Below are 8270 nucleotides of genomic sequence, written 5' to 3' on the forward strand. Positions count from 1 at the left end.
TCCTTCCAGGTCGAGAAGGACCCATCCACTACCACCCTCTGGGTGCGACTCTCTAACCAGCTGGTGACCCATTGGACTGTATGGGTGTCTACGCCACAGTCCCCCAGCTTGTGTAGAAGTATAAAATTATTTTAAAGCCTTATTAGCAGACATGGGACATACAAAGTAGCAGTGTGTGGCTGGTCTCATCAGCAAAGCTGATTACCTATATACTTCACCTGTTTGCATTGCAATCTGAAGCCTAGAGGTTTTGTCGTGGATTCCTAGAGAAGCCACTCCGTGCTAACCTTGGCAATTCTTTAATACCCTAGAATGGCACGTAGGCCCACACAGCCAAAAAGAACCAGGAGCCAGCTTCATCATCAACCAGGTTTAGGAGCCATCCAGGCAGCAGCACAAATTTGAAGGGCTAGGATTTTTATTTTGGTCAGGTGCTAAAAGTTCCATGTTGCATGCTGTTTTCTTCACATCCAGGTATCCCTTTGTACAGTTAGGATCTGAATTGCCTAGAACTGTATAATTGGAAAACATAAGATCATCAATGTAGTAGGAGGTGAGAAAGCAGTGTGTTTGGAAACCAAATAAATACCTATTAAAAGTGTGAAGAGTTCAGTATGACAAGGATTGGAACCTGGGTGCCCTACACATTAGGGATCATAGTCTTGTTCACTCTCACTCAGTGAATGAAACTGGGAACCATTTCTACAGGAGGGATTAAGATGGTCTTAGTATAGTTTGGTGACTAGGGCCCTCTTCTGGGTAGTTGTGGGTTCAAATCCCCTTGGGCAGTGGAGGGAATTGGACCACGGTCTCCTACACCCTGAGTGAAGGTACTAACTATTCAGCTGTTTGATGGAAGAGAGTGGTAGTAGCACCCCCATTCTTTTTATTTTGTGGCATGAGATCTGTTAGACATACTCTGAGAGTGTCTGTAAGACCGAGCAATGCAGGCAGTATAGGCAGAAGACATCACCATGCAAAATGGTATTGCTTAGCATGTGAATCCTAACAGGGGTTAGGCAGTAGATAGTGCCCAGCTGCTTAGCAGTGCAGAGAGATGTGCTTCTGAGAGTGCCCAGAATGTGAAGCAGCGAGAGAAACGTACTATCAGACACTCAGGCACCCGGAGCCTCTGCTTTTAGTGTTAGGTGGCAGCTGCGTGTGGAGGTTTTGAAGATCTAAATTTTGGACACAAGTAACAAAAGTGGCAGTTCAGTGCCAAATCCTGTTTAAAAATAATTTGGAGGTGTAGCCCTGAATTTCTGCTTGTGAAGGCAAAAATTAGTTCAGATAACAGCTCCACAAAGCCAAGCTTTTGTCCAAGCCGTAAGAGAAGAAAAAACAATAACTGTGGAGAATTAATGAAGCCTCCGCTGCCAAATAAGAGGGTGGGATACTAGAGGAAGTCTTGACGCTAGATGATAAAATGTAACGACAGTAGCATCAAATGGTGTGCATTGTAGGTAATGGAGAAGGTCATCTAGTTCAACCCTCTGGTCAAGGCAGGGTCATCCATATTTAATCATCCTAGAAAAGCGTTTATCTCCTGGGGTCAAAAAAAGCCCCTGCGCTACTACCTTGTAGCATGGAGAACACCTGAATGTGCAGTATGTGGCACCGCAGACATGTCTGTGCTGCCAGATACTGCACAGCTGCACTCTTCTAGACGCAGGCAAGGGATCCAAGGGACAGGATTTATACCTCCCACAACAAGGGAAGGAGTAAACCCCCCACAGTGCATGCTGGTGTAATCTTGGGCAAAATTCCTTCCTGATCCCCATTGTGGTGAGCAGAGGAGCAAGACCTTCTAGCCTAGTTTAACAAGGTGGTATTGAAATTTTGATTCCTGTACTGTGAAGCTGGTAGGAAAGGATGTTTGGCAAAGACTCTTCATGGACGCTTCCCTGTGTAAACTACTTCAGGAATCTGATTCAAAGCCCATTAGTCAGATGCATTGCTTGTAAAGTTCGTTGAGAGCCACGATTTCCATTCCACAGGAAATCACAATATTTGGGAGGGTGAGGGGGGAAAGGTTTGAAGACCTGGCGTGTTCTGTTGGGAAAGCATTTCACTGGAAATGTTTGGAGCAGGTCCACTTATTGGCTTTTATAATTTTGTGCGTGCTTTCTTCTGAGGCCTCAGATAGTGACATTTGAGACAGAATACCGGAACTGAAGAACCCCTGGATAGATCCTGTGAGACATACAGCTGTGGCTTTTGCCAGGAAACTTAGCTGTTATCTGCATTGGAATTTGGTGGGATACTGGAACATCCATGGAGTCTATAACAAGCAAAAGTGGTTGTAAAGCAGGAACATCCGTTAAGTAGTGTTCCCCCATCGTGCCAGGACTTCAGTCCATTACTTAGCAGGAAAATTGCTGCCTCCTCTGAAATACCAGTGCTGCTTCCTATAGTATTTATTTGTTGCAGTTCTTGGAGATCTCCCATTCAAAAATTACCCAGAGCCAATGCTGCTTATCCTATAAGAATTGACAGGGTACATGAGGAGATGTGGCTGCAGCAACGTTGTTGAAGTGTTAAAGCTACATGTGTTTGTGTACCAGCATGCTGGTGAATATGCAAAGCCTTTTGCAGTACTCTTAGTATTCTTTCCTAGTAATAACTTGATGCAATTTAGATTTTATTATAACATTATTGACCTTATCAGACAGGCCACGGGAAAACAACAATGATCACAAAAGGCATTTTATCCGTAAAATGTGATATTCAGAGCCGTCTGAAGTTTAGGAAAGTGATCTGTTTGTACACCCTTAATTACATCTGCCTGGTTTGAATGGATAGAAGATGGTTGTTTCTGGTTCTGTCTACCCTAGAGAAATCTGTCACTTTTTGAATAAGAATGAACCTTGACTGTTGAAAATGAGATCTCTGCACTGTATCACCATGTAACTGGATTTTATTTATTTTTAATTGAAATGCCAACTTAAAAAGGTTCAGCGTGTATTTTTAAATCACATTAACATTTTGTTTAGCTTTTTCATTAAGTTCTACTTATACAGTTCCAATTACAGTACGTAGCTACATATACCCAAATGAAGTCTTAAAGATGATTGCTTAATAAATATTCAGAGTGCAAACAGGCAAGAGTCAGGTTACACCAAAGAATGGAGCTGTTCACTTACATTTAACAGGTGTCATGTCTGTGAGTGACAGATATCAATATACACCCAGTGCTTTATTCTTTAAGATCATGCTGATGGAGTGATAACTTCTGCGGATCTTGGTCTGCATTTGTGCTCCTATATTACTTTTTAATAATGTTAGGGGTTTTTTAAATTCATCAAAGAGGAACTAGTTTAGAACTTGAAGAATGACAGTCCTATCCCAAACTTCATAATTCCTACAATTCTGAAAAATATCTTTTTATGAAAAAATATAAGACAGGAGGGCTCTAGCTATAGCTATGTGAAGTTTCTAATAATAATGCTGCTATATGTAGCAGGAGATTTTGCATGAGCTTGTTAGCTAATGTCAGAGTGTGTGATTCCCAGTTGCTTTGTGCCTTGCCTTCATCTAATGGCTGTTTTAGATCAACAGCATTAAAACTTACATGCACCGTTTTTTCCACATAGGATGCAGTCCATGCCAGTAGTTTTCTCTCTGCTGATGCCCTACATGCACCTAGAATTAGGATTTGTCATTACATTGTGGGCCTCCCAACCTATACCAGAATACCCTGGTCATACTATATTTAAGGAAATAGGCACAAAAACTAGGGAGGAGTGGGCTGCCCCCTGCTATGAATGCCACCAAAGCCCCATATCTGCAGGCTGAATCCAATGGCTTTGTGGGCCAAATTCATCCTTTGGGCCATAGGTTGCCAACCCCTGGTCTAACTGTCCGGATCCGATGGCTCTGTGAACTGGATTCAGCCCGCGGCCTTGAAGTTGTCAATCCCTAGTCTAACCAGACAGAAAGTGAGGCCCCTTTCACAATATTGGTTTCATCCAACCAGAAAGATCATCTGGAACATCTGCATGGGGAGTCTGCACAGAGTGATCAGATGTAAAGAGGGCACTTTCTTTTGTTTTATTTAGAAAGGCAACTTCCTAAGAGAGTAACAAGCTTAAATTTATCATTTCAGTGAATCACTGTCTGAAGTGAGCTGTGATAGAAGGTATATAATAGTCGTTACCTTTATATATGTTAAAACTGAAGCAGAGTGAGAAGTAGCATTCCTCTATGGCAGACAATGACGCAGGAAGATGGATTGCTATTGCAGTAACTACAGCCCAAGTTTGAGAACCATATTTTACTTAAGAGATTTGCCATGTTTGGGTGGGTTCATTTCCTAATTTTAGATCTAGTTGATAAAAAATGAACAGGAGCATTCAAAATGGGCAGTTCTTACCTTTTACACAAATGGAGGTGAGCAGTGTGAAGACAGGCAATTCTATACTGCTTTGTATCCTCAGTATTGTTTCAGCATCTTAGGCACTTGTGGGATTCATTCTCCCTTCTAAATATGCCCATATCCAGGTCATAAAACAGCTGCTGTGCACATGTGTGCAAGCACAGTACCTGGATTTGCAAGAGGTATAGCCATGTCTCCCAACAGCTGGATCAGTTCCTAGAAGACACAGTATTATTTTCCCAAGAAATGTGCAATGTGTTTGCCACAAGACCACAGGCCAAGTTAAACTCTCCTTATTGGGCTTAGATACAGTGTCAAAACTCAGTTGGGATTCGTCAAAGTACTTGAGACTTTTGAGCAGTTGGGAGATTTTTTTTTTAATCTCATGCCAGAAGTCTGAAAGATCATGTAATTTTTATGAGAAACCAGTTGAGAGCTAACACCTTTTTGTAAACTTTTTATGAAGTTTTTAGGCAAAGGAGAGGTAGAAAGCTACAAAAAGCAAACCCCACCCCCCAAAAACCCCCCAACCAAAACAAACAAAGTTATTATGAACACATGCAAACTGAAATGGAGTTCTGCATTGCTCCAAGGGCCTGAATCAGTTCCTATTCAAGACCATGGGAATCCTTCAGTTGACTGCTCTGGAGTGGTTCAAGTTATTTATGTAGATGCATCTGCAAAAAAATGAGTTTATGCCAAATTTGAGATTTATTTATATTGCAGTATAACAGTGACAGAAGGTGGCATTAAAATCTTTACATATGTTTTGCAAGCAGTTAATATTACTCTGGCCTTCCCTAGGCAGGGATATTTCTGTATGAAAATCTATTTGATAATATTTACAATAGCAACAGCTTTATGTGTATTTAAAATACATCCTACAGGAAGTTTCTTTGCATAAATATAAAAGCTGTTTATGCTCTGCTGCTGTGTGGTTTGATCCATTAGCAAATAATTAAATCCCTATGGGCCTCAGTTTTTCCTGTATGTAAGATGGGTCTAAAATTGACCACTCTTTTATAAAGTGTTTTGAGTTCTGCAGATGAAAAAAGGCCTAGTGTTAATAAAAGTATCAAATGAAGTGCCCCAGGGGTCAGTCCTGGGCCAGTTTTGTTCAATACCTACATCAATAACCTGGAAGATGGGATGGAGTGCACCTTCAGCAAGTCTGCAGATTACACCAAGTAGGGGGGAGTCGTAGATACGCTGGAGGATAGGGCTAGGATTCAGTGAGACCTTGACAAATTGGAGGGTTGGTCTGAAAGAAATCTCATGAGCCACATCCAGGTGAGTGTGGATGCTTGTTTCCTTGGGGACACGTAGCAGTGGCACACCTTGTGCCACTGCTACTGGCCCCTAGGTAATGACTCTACCATGCACACTTTGGTGTGTGGCAGGTTACCTTGGGTGTGGAGTAGTGGAGGCTGGGGCCAGCAACTGTGCTGGCCCCAGTAGCCTTATCTGGGGTCCAGTGGTCCTCAGTGAGCTGCAACCATTGTGCTCCCGCAGCTGAGAGCCTGGCCAGCAGCTGGAGCGTGGCTCCAGCTGGCCAGGCTTTGGTTTTTTGTGGTGCACACTACTACCACATGCTCCTCTCCACCTTTTTATTTTTGATGCAGGATTTTTTGACCCCAGAATCTCCCAGGGTCAACCCCCAGGTGCTTCAAGATAGCAGTGCAAGGAATGCGTGCGGATGCACAGATGGGTCTGCAAAGCCAGATACTGAACATCTGTGCTCATCTGGACATGGCCATTAGGGTTCAATAAGGACAAATGCAGAATCCTGCACTTAGTACAAAACAATCCCATGCACCGGTACAGGATGGGGATCAACTGGCTAAACAGCAACTCTGGAGAAGTGGACCTGAGGGTTATAGTGGACGAGAACCTGAATATGAGCCAATAATGTGCCATTGTTGCAAAGCAGGCTAACAGCTACCTGGACTGCATTAGTAAGAGTACTGCCAGCAAATCAAGGGAAGTGATTATTCCCCTCTTCAGCACTGGCAAGGCCACATCTGGAGTACTGTGTCTAGTTTTGCACCCCCCCCCCCCCCCGCAGAAAGGATGTAGACAAACTAGAGTCCAGAGGAGGACATTGAAACTAGTGAGGGGTCTGGGGCACATGACTTATGAGGAGAGGCTGAGGGAACGGCTTATTTAGTCTGGAGAAGACTGAGGGGGGAATTTAATAGCAGCCTTCAACAACCTGAAGGGGGGGGATCAAAAGAGGATGGAGCTGGACTGTTCTCAGTGGTGGTGGATGACAAAACAAGGAGCAGCGGTCCCAAGTTGCAGCAAGGGAAGTTTAGGTTAGATATCAGGGAACACTTTTTCACGAGGAGGGTAGTAAAGCACTGGAACAGGTTACCTGAGAGGTTGTGGGATCTCCATCTCTGAAGGTTTCCAAGACCTGGCTAGACAAAGCCTTGGCTGGGATGATATAGTTGGGCCACCATATCAGAGCCTGATTTTCAAGGATGATTGCTCAGCACTTCCTAAAACCAGGCTTCTGTACAGGAGCTGGTCCTGCTTTGAGCAGCGGGTTGGATTAGATGAGCTCCTTGGGTCCCTTCCAACCCTAAATTTCTGGTTCTAAAACATTGGAAAATGACTTCCAGACAGTTTCTAGGGGGTATGAAATCAGCTCTGCAAGATGTTGTTATGAGATGGCCAGAAAGTGTGTGGGTAAAAAAAAATCCTTTTTAAAAAAAAGAAAAAAGAAAAAGGGATTTCAGTAGTAATTGAAAGCCCTGGAGGAGAGCAACCACCTTGGGCCACCTTATCAGAGCCTGATTTTTTCAAGGATGATTGCTCAGCACTTTCTAAAAGTAGGCTTCTGTACAGAGGCTCATGCTAGACACTCAAAAATGAAGGCTCCCCAAACCTCACTAGTCACATAACATTTTGCTGCCAATCTTTTATTAGCCCATAGTCTGAAAGAGGCTGTGCAGGCTTCTGCATATTGTGCTTTAGCTATGACCTGAAGGGACTATTTATAGGGTGAGAGGGTAGCTTAATTTCACTGCCAGTCTTTAACCTCCCTGCTGAGACTTGTCAACAAGTGTGCTAATTAGCACTAAATATGATGGCAGTTATAGTAATGTGGACATCTGTTCACCAGGACAAAATTGATATTTTTAAACCATTATGTGTCTAATGTAGAATACAGCTATGCATACTTAATACCTATATGACAGCAATCTTTTTTATATTGATCAGTATAGATAGGGATATAAAAAAAGCAGGTAATTTTTTGCAATGTTTTTAATATCTTAATTGGAGTGCTGGACTGTTGAGCTCCTGGTGATGGAGATTTTACCAGCGCAGAAGTGGAAGATTATAAAAAAATTATCCCAATACAAAAGTTTAAAACTTCTAAGAACTTTACAGGGCTTTTAGGCTGCTTGTTTGGTCACCCGCAGAATCTTTTTGTCCCAAAGTTGAGTGCATGGGCTGGATGATCAGCTCAGTCCCATTATTATTAAGGAACTAAATGTTGCATTTTAGTTAATATGTCAAAAATGGCCAAGGCAATTTTACATGTTCATACAAAGGAGCAAGGCCAGGTTCATAAAAGGACTTAGGTGCCCAAGTCCTATCAATGGGCACAGAAAGAAGTGATAATTTTTGCCCCCCCTGGCCACAGAAAGTGGTCTATAGCTGTGACCAAACACAAGTATGTGGCTGTAGACTGCTTAAAAAAATGGCTGATTGGGCAAAAATTTTGAGCCCTCATTGCATGAGGGTCAGATGAAGACGTTTCAAAACTTGTCCACCTGCTTGCCAGACTTTGAGCTGTTTTCAGAATGAAAGGGAGGAAAGGCGCAGAGGGAGTTTGGTTTGGGGGTGTTTCAGCCCCTGCTGGAGGATGGGGTGGGTGAATTGGGGC

Source organism: Gavialis gangeticus, unplaced genomic scaffold (assembly GCF_001723915.1).
Source record: "Gavialis gangeticus isolate Ggan-Ray unplaced genomic scaffold, GavGan_comp1, whole genome shotgun sequence".
In the NCBI taxonomy this organism is placed as follows: domain Eukaryota; kingdom Metazoa; phylum Chordata; order Crocodylia; family Gavialidae; genus Gavialis; species Gavialis gangeticus.